Source organism: Lathyrus oleraceus, chromosome 1 (genome assembly GCF_024323335.1).
Source record: "Lathyrus oleraceus cultivar Zhongwan6 chromosome 1, CAAS_Psat_ZW6_1.0, whole genome shotgun sequence".
NCBI lineage: Eukaryota > Viridiplantae > Streptophyta > Magnoliopsida > Fabales > Fabaceae > Lathyrus > Lathyrus oleraceus.
The window spans coordinates 83,886,633-83,895,263 of record NC_066579.1 but is presented as its reverse complement, the minus strand read 5'-3'; the positions used below and the strand labels follow the sequence as shown (position 1 = coordinate 83,895,263).

The 8,631-nt window shown below is 35.9% G+C and overlaps 1 long non-coding RNA gene across 1 annotated transcript; it reads right to left on the bottom strand.

Moving 5' to 3' along the window:
• Positions 1-329: 329 nt before the first annotated feature.
• On the bottom strand, positions 330-1,653 carry LOC127117538 (uncharacterized). Its single transcript, XR_007801987.1, has 2 exons — positions 1,134-1,653; positions 330-642 (listed from the first exon to the last, which is right to left on the bottom strand). It is a non-coding gene; the product is annotated as an uncharacterized LOC127117538 (long non-coding RNA).
• Between the last annotated feature and the right edge of the window lie 6,978 nt (positions 1,654-8,631).

Genomic DNA, 8,631 nt, shown 5'->3' with positions numbered 1-8,631 from the left:
TTGTATTTAAAATAGAATTGTGTTGTTTTTTTTTAAAAATTAAAAGTCCCACATTTAGATTTTTTGTGTTTAAATTAGAATTGTGTTTTTTAAAAAAAACTAAATTACTATACTTAGTTTTTGTGTTTAAATTAGAAATTTATTTTTTTAAAATTAAGTCATTATACTTAAATTAGAAATTTGTTTTTTAACATTAAGTCATTATATTTAAATTAGAAATTTGTTTTTTTTAAAAACTAAGTCATTATACTTAAGTTAGAAATTTGTTGTTTTTAAAAGTAGAAATTGATTAGCATAAATAAATGTTGAGTTAAATTTTGAAAAAAAGCTTAAAAGATAATTACATAATTAAAATTTAATTCAAAAGGTTCCAAATAATCCAAATACATTTTGTCTTTAAATTTTTTATTAAACTAAATAATTACATTATTTTTTGATTAAGTGGAAAACAGGTTCCTAATTCTATTAGATATCTCAGAGCTATAATTATTAAACTAAATAATTACATTTTTTGGCTAAATAATTACATTTTTTTTGACTAAGTGGTTAAACACTCCTTTGGTCCTAGGTGCAAAAACATGCTGTCTTGAAGCTTGGAGCAACCACTTTTCCATTCCATCAAAGTCTCTTCAAACCTGTAATCTGCAGAAAACAAAAATAGCTTATTTTAAAAAGCACTTTTCAAAAGCGCTTAAAAAACTGAAAAATAACTAAACAAATTACTCAGTTTGAAACTTTACACAGCAGGTTAACTTGAACATCCAAAAAGCGCTTTTGAAAATAACTTAAAACAGAATAAACCAAATCCCACATAATCTGGGATGAGAAATTCAAAAAAAGCAAGGAGTTTCTTAAGACTTAATCTGGTCTTCATAAATTTGGGAAGGAGAGGTTAACAGGAAAAAAACAACACAGTAAGAATTCTTCTCAAAACCTAAACAGTAACAACATAGCAAAACAATTTTTTTTCTCAAAAAAAGAAAAACCTTAAACCAGAACAACATAAACACAACAGCAAGAACAAAAGCAATTTTTTCTGAAAGCCCTAACAAGTTAACAGCAAGAGAATACACACGCTTAACAGAACAAAAGAAAGAAGAAAAGCACCGAGCATAGGTGGAGACGAAACTTACGGCAAGGCGAATTCAGCGGAATCCCACACCAACGCGAGCACTCAGTACATCTCAGTCGATTCCTCATCACGATTCAGTGAAATCTTGGAAGAGCAAGAAACCGGAGCCACGGGAGCACGAATCGAAACGCCTCCACATCAGAATCAGTAAGACTTTTCTCTACTTCGCGTTTAATCCATTTTTTTGATATCGTTGCAACCCGGCGTCGGGGATTGGTTTGTGGAATACGTAGTCACGGCGGTGGAGGAGAGTAGAAGCGGAGAGCATCACGGAGGTTCGAGTCTCCGTCGCCGGTGACGAGACTCAGCGCGATCGGATTCGCCGTCGCTACCGGATCTTCATCTTAGTGAAGATGTTGAATGCATGCAATAGGATTAGGGTATCTGTTTATTCATTTTTCATTTTCGGGCTTTCACAAGCCCAAGTGAGTTTGCTATCTCACATACCCACTCCATTGTCCATACACCCCCTGTATTGGGCTTAGTAAGTGGCAGTAGGCCCATCCTGTTTTTTTTTTTTGTTTTTTTGGTCCATTTGTTAGGCTCATGATTAGAAATGTATTAGATATAATCTTAGGATTAATTAGTATCTCTTTAAAGAATTAGAACACTATCTTGATTAATGTTAGGATTATATTAGAATAATTTCATATGTTAATTAGAATTATAAGTTGATTTAGAATATTTTAGAATTTTTAATTTTAATTTAGAATAATTTTAGATTTTAATCTTTGAAAATATTTTAGAATTTAATTAGATCTTTTTTTAGAAATAATTGTAAATTAATTAGAATTATAAGTTGATTTAGAATTATTTTAGAATTTTAATTTAATTTAGAATGATTTAAAATTTAATCTTTGTTAATATTTTAGAACTTAATTAGTTTTCTTTTTTAGAAATGATTGTAAATTAATTAGAATTATAAGAGATTTAGAATTATTTTAGAATTTAAATTTAATTTAGAATGATTTAAAATTTAATCTTTGTTAATATTTTAGAATTTAATTAGATTTCTTTTTTAGGAATGATTATAGATTAATTAGAATTATAAAGAGATTTAGAATTATTTTAGAATTTTAATTTAATTTAGAATGATTTAAAATTTAATCTTTGTTAATATTTTAGAATTTAATTAGTTTTCTTTTTTTTTTTAGAAATGATTGTAAATTAATTAGAATTATAAGGTGATTTAGAATTATTTTAGAATTTTAATTTAATTTAGAATGATTTTAGAATTTAATCTTTATTAGTATTTTAAAATTAATATTTTGGATAATAGTTTAGAATTGAGATTTTTGATTGTTTAATATTATTTTGAGTTTTAATTTAATGATACTTTTGTTAATTGTTTAAACTTTAGTTATTTGTTTTAGATTTAACATTTTATTACAATTCTCTTGTTATTTCATGTTGATTTCAACTAACACCTAACATTTAACGATTAACTCTAATTTTTAATTTCCGCAATTAACATCTAACTCTTTTAAATCCCGCTTCTAATATTTATTTATTTTGTGTATTTACTTTACTTCGCTTTATGCTATATCATTGTACATTCTTCATCTCATCTTAAAATGTACCTAAAAATAATAAAGACTTAAAAATACAAAAAGATTATAATTCTCATGCCATCAATTCAAACCAATTTTTAAAACAAATAGAACTTCTCGATTCAAAGTCGAGCCCATTTTAAATGCCTTTGTAAGTCGATCGCTTGAAAAAGCATCGCCATCAACCTCACATGGCTTACTCTTGGGCCTTCTTACAATGAGACCATTCACTAAATAAATTCAATTCATTCACAAGAATGCAAAATTTTAAAACCTCGATCCGACATCGAAAGTTAAATTAAAATATTTAATCACATCTAAACAACACTTCATTTGAAAATGAAAAGGGGGGTGGTTTTGAGTTTTCAACTCCTCTCCTCGATTATTTGAATATGATTTTTCTTACTCGGTTAGTCAAATGGTCGTCATTTCTAATTCACTTAAGAACAAATAAATCAAATTCTTTTATAATAAAAAACGAAAAGGGAGATGACTTTGAGTCTTCAATTTTTTTCCTCGATTATTTGAATACAAGTTCTCTTACTTGGTTAGTCGAATAATTGTCATTCCTCCAAAAACTTCCAAACCCGATTAAATCGAAATATTTTCACAATAAGCTAAATGAAAAGGGAGATGACTTTGAGTTTTCAACTTCTCTCCTCAATTGTTTGAATACGAGTTCTCTTACCCGGTCAGTCGAACAATTGTCATTTTTTCGCAACTTAATAAATCAATCAAAGCTATACGAAAAAGGAGATGGTCTTGAGTTTTTAATTCCTCTTCTCAAATGCTTGGATATGAGTTGTCTTACTCGGTCATTCAAGTACTTGTCGTTCATTCTAAAATACGTCAACCATATACAACCTTATTTTCATAAATATTCAGATGAAACAGAAAACGGTCTAGAGTCTTCTAGTCCTTTTCCCGATTTTTAGGATACGAGTTGTCTTACTCGATTATCCGAGTATTCGTCATCCGTTCAAGACACTTTAATTATTATCAAATCCCTTTTCTATAATTAAGGATGAAAAAGAAAGTGGTCTAGAGTCTTCTATTCCCTTTCCCGATTATTAGGATACGAGTTGTCTTACTCGACTATCCGAGTAATTGTCATCCAACAAAAATGTCTTAACACATCAAATTTATCTGTCCTCGCCCTCGTGCGATCGAAACCAGTTAAACAAAATATCCAACATATTAATCCAGCTTGTCACCCTCGCGTGATCAAAACTCCTTTCAAAAAGAACACTATTTAATCCTTTCTAATGCGCATAACAAACCAGTGCTTAAGCCTCCGCCGAGAGTAGACAAGCCAACGTTTAACCTTTAGGATGCGATTTAAACAATTGTTCACTAAAAAACACCAACCAACCGTAGTTCCCCGAACTACGAATGCTCTGATTTCCTTATTATACCATAAGGATACGTAGGCAGGAGATTGCTGTATCTTCGCGAGCACACTAATAAAAAACCTCCCCTTTCTCCTTTATGAGGTTCTCATCCATTTCTATTTTCAATATTTTATAACCCAAAGATAACAAACAAACATAAATTAACACACGAAACGCACATCAGAACTAAAAGGTTGCCGTTGAGTACAACGGACGTAAGAGGTGCTAATACCTTCCCCTTACGTAATCCACTCCCGAACCCGAATATGGTTGCGATGACCATTATTCCATTTCCTAAAGGTTTTATCGATATTTTCCTATTCCTTCATTGGGATAAATAAAGTTCGGTGGCGACTCTGTTCAAACATAATTTTTTCCGCGACCATCGCGAGGAATCGCATTTTTCGAGATGCGACAACATGCTTCATACTCAGCCATATTATTGGTACAATCAAAACATAGTCTAGCAGTGAGAGGCGTATGGCAACCCTTGGGGGAAATGATTACAACACCAACACCATTGCCCAATGCATTAGAAGATCCATCAAAAACCATAGTCCATCGGGATCCCAGTTCGGGTCCTTCATCCGGTCCAGGTTCTTCATAATCAGTGACAAGCATGACATCCTCATCTGGGAACTCAAAATTCATATATTGGTAATCATCCACCGCTTGATGAGCCAAATGATCAGCTAGCACGCTTCCTTTGATTTCTTTCTGGGTAGTATACTGGATATCATACTCTGTTAAAATCATCTGCCATCTTGCTATTCTTCCGGAGAGGGCAGGTTTCTCAAATATATATTTGATAGGATCCATCTTAGAAATCAATAAAGTGGTGTGATTCAACATATACTGTCTTAGTCGGCGAGCAGCCCAAGCCAAAGCACAACAAGCTTTCTCAAGCAGTGAGTATCTTGTTTCACAGTCGGTAAACTTTTTGCTAAGGTAGTATATGGCATGCTCTTTTCGACCAGACTCGTCATGTTGCCCCAACACACACCCCATTGAACTTTCTAACACGGTCAAATACATGATTAGAGGTCTTCCTTCAACTGGTGGTATCAGAATTGGAGGTTCTTGGAGATGCTTCTTGATTTTGTCAAAAGCTTCTTGACATTCATCATTCCATATCATCTCTTGATTTTTCCTCAGTAATTTGAAGATGGGTTTGCAGGTAGCAGTCAAATGGGAGATAAATCGGGCAATGTAATTCAAGCGTCCCAAGAAACCTCTGACTTCTTTATCTGTATGGGGAACTGGCATTTCTTGAATAACTCTCACCTTAGCCGGGTCAACCTCAATTCCTTTACCACTGACAATAAAGCCCAAGAGTTTACCGGATCTTACTCCAAAGGTGCATTTGTTCGGGTTCAATCTCAACTTGTATTTCTTCAACCTCTCAAACAGTTTGTATAAATGATCGAGATATTCTTCTTCAGTATGAGATCTGGCTATCATGTCATCCACATATACCTCAATTTCATGATGGATCATATCATGGAACAAAACCACCATAGCACGCTGGTATATTGCCCCTGCATTCTTTAGACCGAATGGCATTACTTTGTAACAGAAAGTGCCCCATTGCGTCACAAACGTAGTTTTCTCCATGTCCTCAGGTGCCATCTTAATCTAGTTATAACCTGAGAATCCATCCATGAATGAGAATACCTTGTGTTGAACGGTGTTATCTACCAGAACATCAATGTGCGAAAGTGGAAAGTCATCTTTGGGACTCGCTTTATTCAAATCTCTGTAATCTACACACATTCGCACCTTACCATCCTTCTTCGGCACTGGTACCACATTAGCAACCCATTGAGGATAAGAAGTAACAGCCAGAAAACCTGCATCAAATTGTTTCATAACCTCGGCTTTGATTTTCTCAGACATTTCAGGACGCATGCGACGAACCTTTTGCTTAACAGGACGACAATCTTCCTTCATTGGCTGCCGATGCACTACTATATCAGTATCCAGTCCTGGCATGTCTTCATAAGACCAAGCAAAAATCTCTACATAGTCATGTAACATCTGAATCAATCTTCCTTTGACACTGTTTTCCAAGCCTGCTCCTATTTTGACTTCTTTCCTGTCTACTTCGGTACCCAGATTTACAGTTTCAACTGACTCCTCATGCGGCTGTATAGTCCTTTCTTCTTGCAGTAACAGTCTGGCAAGTTCTCAAGGTACTTCACAATCTTCCTCACTTCCATCCTCGGCTTGGTAGATCGGATTTTCAAAGTCATAATGAACAGTAGTAGAACTATTATCAACAGGATCCAGAGTGGGTATGGATCTGCAATTTGTTACGTGAGTGTGTGTAATAAAACATAGCTTGTTTGGAAGATGACAGGAAAGATAAAGAGCGCAATATTTGAATGCAAAAGGTCCATTGATTTAGTGAATGTGAATATGCTTATGAAAATGACAAAACCCTTAACAAATTAGCTATTGTGCCCCGGGCATAGACACAATGCTTTAAGAAGTCCAATTGTAAAAATTAAAAATTTGCAACACTAAAATAGACAAAAACAATTACTCCTGACTAAAGGAAATCGGGATAGTGTCTTCAGCCTTCCAATTATTGAGTCCGTCAACAATTGTTGGGAAAATCCAGCTATCCAGGTCGCAATCGCTATCAGCATCTTCTACAGCATTAATCTGATCTTTGACCACCTTTTCAGAGCTAAATCCCAGGCCAAATCTATCAGACTTGTACGGTACATCGATCAGTTGACCCCAGCCAGTACGACCACCATCTTCAACCACGGCTTGAGCGTCCTTCAGAGAAATCATAGCAGGAGGAGCACGAATAACCTTGGGCACATAGGAAGTTGGCTTAAGGACAGGACCGGTCGGAGGAACTACTTCAAATGACTGAGAAGGAGTCTCAGAGAATTCACCATCCATCTCGACGTATCTGAAGGTATGCACACTACTGACAATATACTCTTCTTCTCCACACACAGTGACAATCTTACCCTCTATTGGATACCTCAACTTCTGATGGAGAGACGAAGCTACAGCACTTGCCTCATGAATCCAAGGGCGTCCCAGCAAGCAGGAATAGGCAGGACGAATGTTCATTACGTGAAAGGTAGTGTTGAAGACTTGAGGTCCTATCTTGATAGGGAGAACCACTTCACCATGGACAACGCTCTTCGCACCATCATAAGCACGCACCACAACGTCACTAGGTTTCAGTTCAATGCTTTTACAGTCAAGTTTATCGAGCACAGCTTTCGGTAGCACGTTCAAAGAAGAGCCATTATCGATCAACACATGAGACAAGGTGATCCCCTTACACTCAATGGAGATATGTAGAGCTTTATTGTGATTCTTTCCTGCTGGTGTCAGGTCAGCATCGGAAAAACCTAGGCCATTGTCAACAGTCAGGTTAACAACATAATTTTCGAACTGGTCAACAGATGTCTCTTGAGGTACATGTGCGGTCTTCAAGAATTTTACCAATGCATTGGCATGAGATTTAGAAGATAATAACAAGGATAACATCGAGATCTTAGACGGAGTATGCCCCAGCTGTTCTACCACATCAAAATCACTCTTGCGGATGATTTTCAGCACTTCTTCCATTTCCTGCTTGGCAACATCTTCGGTAGTAACTTCGACCGGTGTCTCTGACTGAGAAGGGTTGACTGGTTCCTTTCCTCGAGTTTCAAGGGCAGGAGGTGAGATTTCTGGAGAGAAGATCCTTCCACTTCGAGTAATTTTACTAGTCCCAACAATGTCATTAGGATTAGCAGAATTATCAACTTGCTTTATGCCGTGGATGTAAACATCACCTCCATAATTCCATGGAATGGCTTTGCTTGAGGAATACGGTATTGGGCCAGGTGCAGTAACAATTAGGGGAGCTACCTTGGGCTCAGCAGTAATCTTCACAGGCACTCTAGTAGCGGTAATCTTTACTGGAACTTTGGATCTGGCAATCACAGATATTTCTTCAATAGGGTTTTCCACCTTAGGATCCTTTTCGAAGAGAATTGTACGATCATCCATCAGCCCTTGAATACCATTTCTCAACTTCAAGCAATCATTGGGTCGGAGTATACAGGGATCGCAATTTTTAGCACAACCTGGAAATAAACCAGCTTGCAATAAGTTCTTCTTGATGGTCAGGAGAGGAGATGCTAAGTCAGCTACATTAGAAATGTGAGAATTGTCATCCACAACATTAACATCTTGTCATGGTTAGGCATATGTGTAGTGATGACATTAGGAGTCTCTGGAGGATCAAATTCAATTTCTCCAGCGTCGATCATATCCTGAATCTTATTCTTCAACGACCAGCAATCGTTTGTATCATGCCCGGGGCTATCGGAGTGATATGCACACCTGGCATTGGGATTATAACGAGGAGAAGTAGTGTTGGGATTCGTAGGAGGATCTCTGAGGGTAATCAAATTTGCTTCTAGCATACCCTGCAGTGCTTGTGCTAAAGTCATATTGATCTTGGTAAACTGCCTTCTTGGCCTGTCTTATCTGTGCTGGAAGTTTTGAGATGGCGGTGCTGCAATCGTAACTGCTCCAA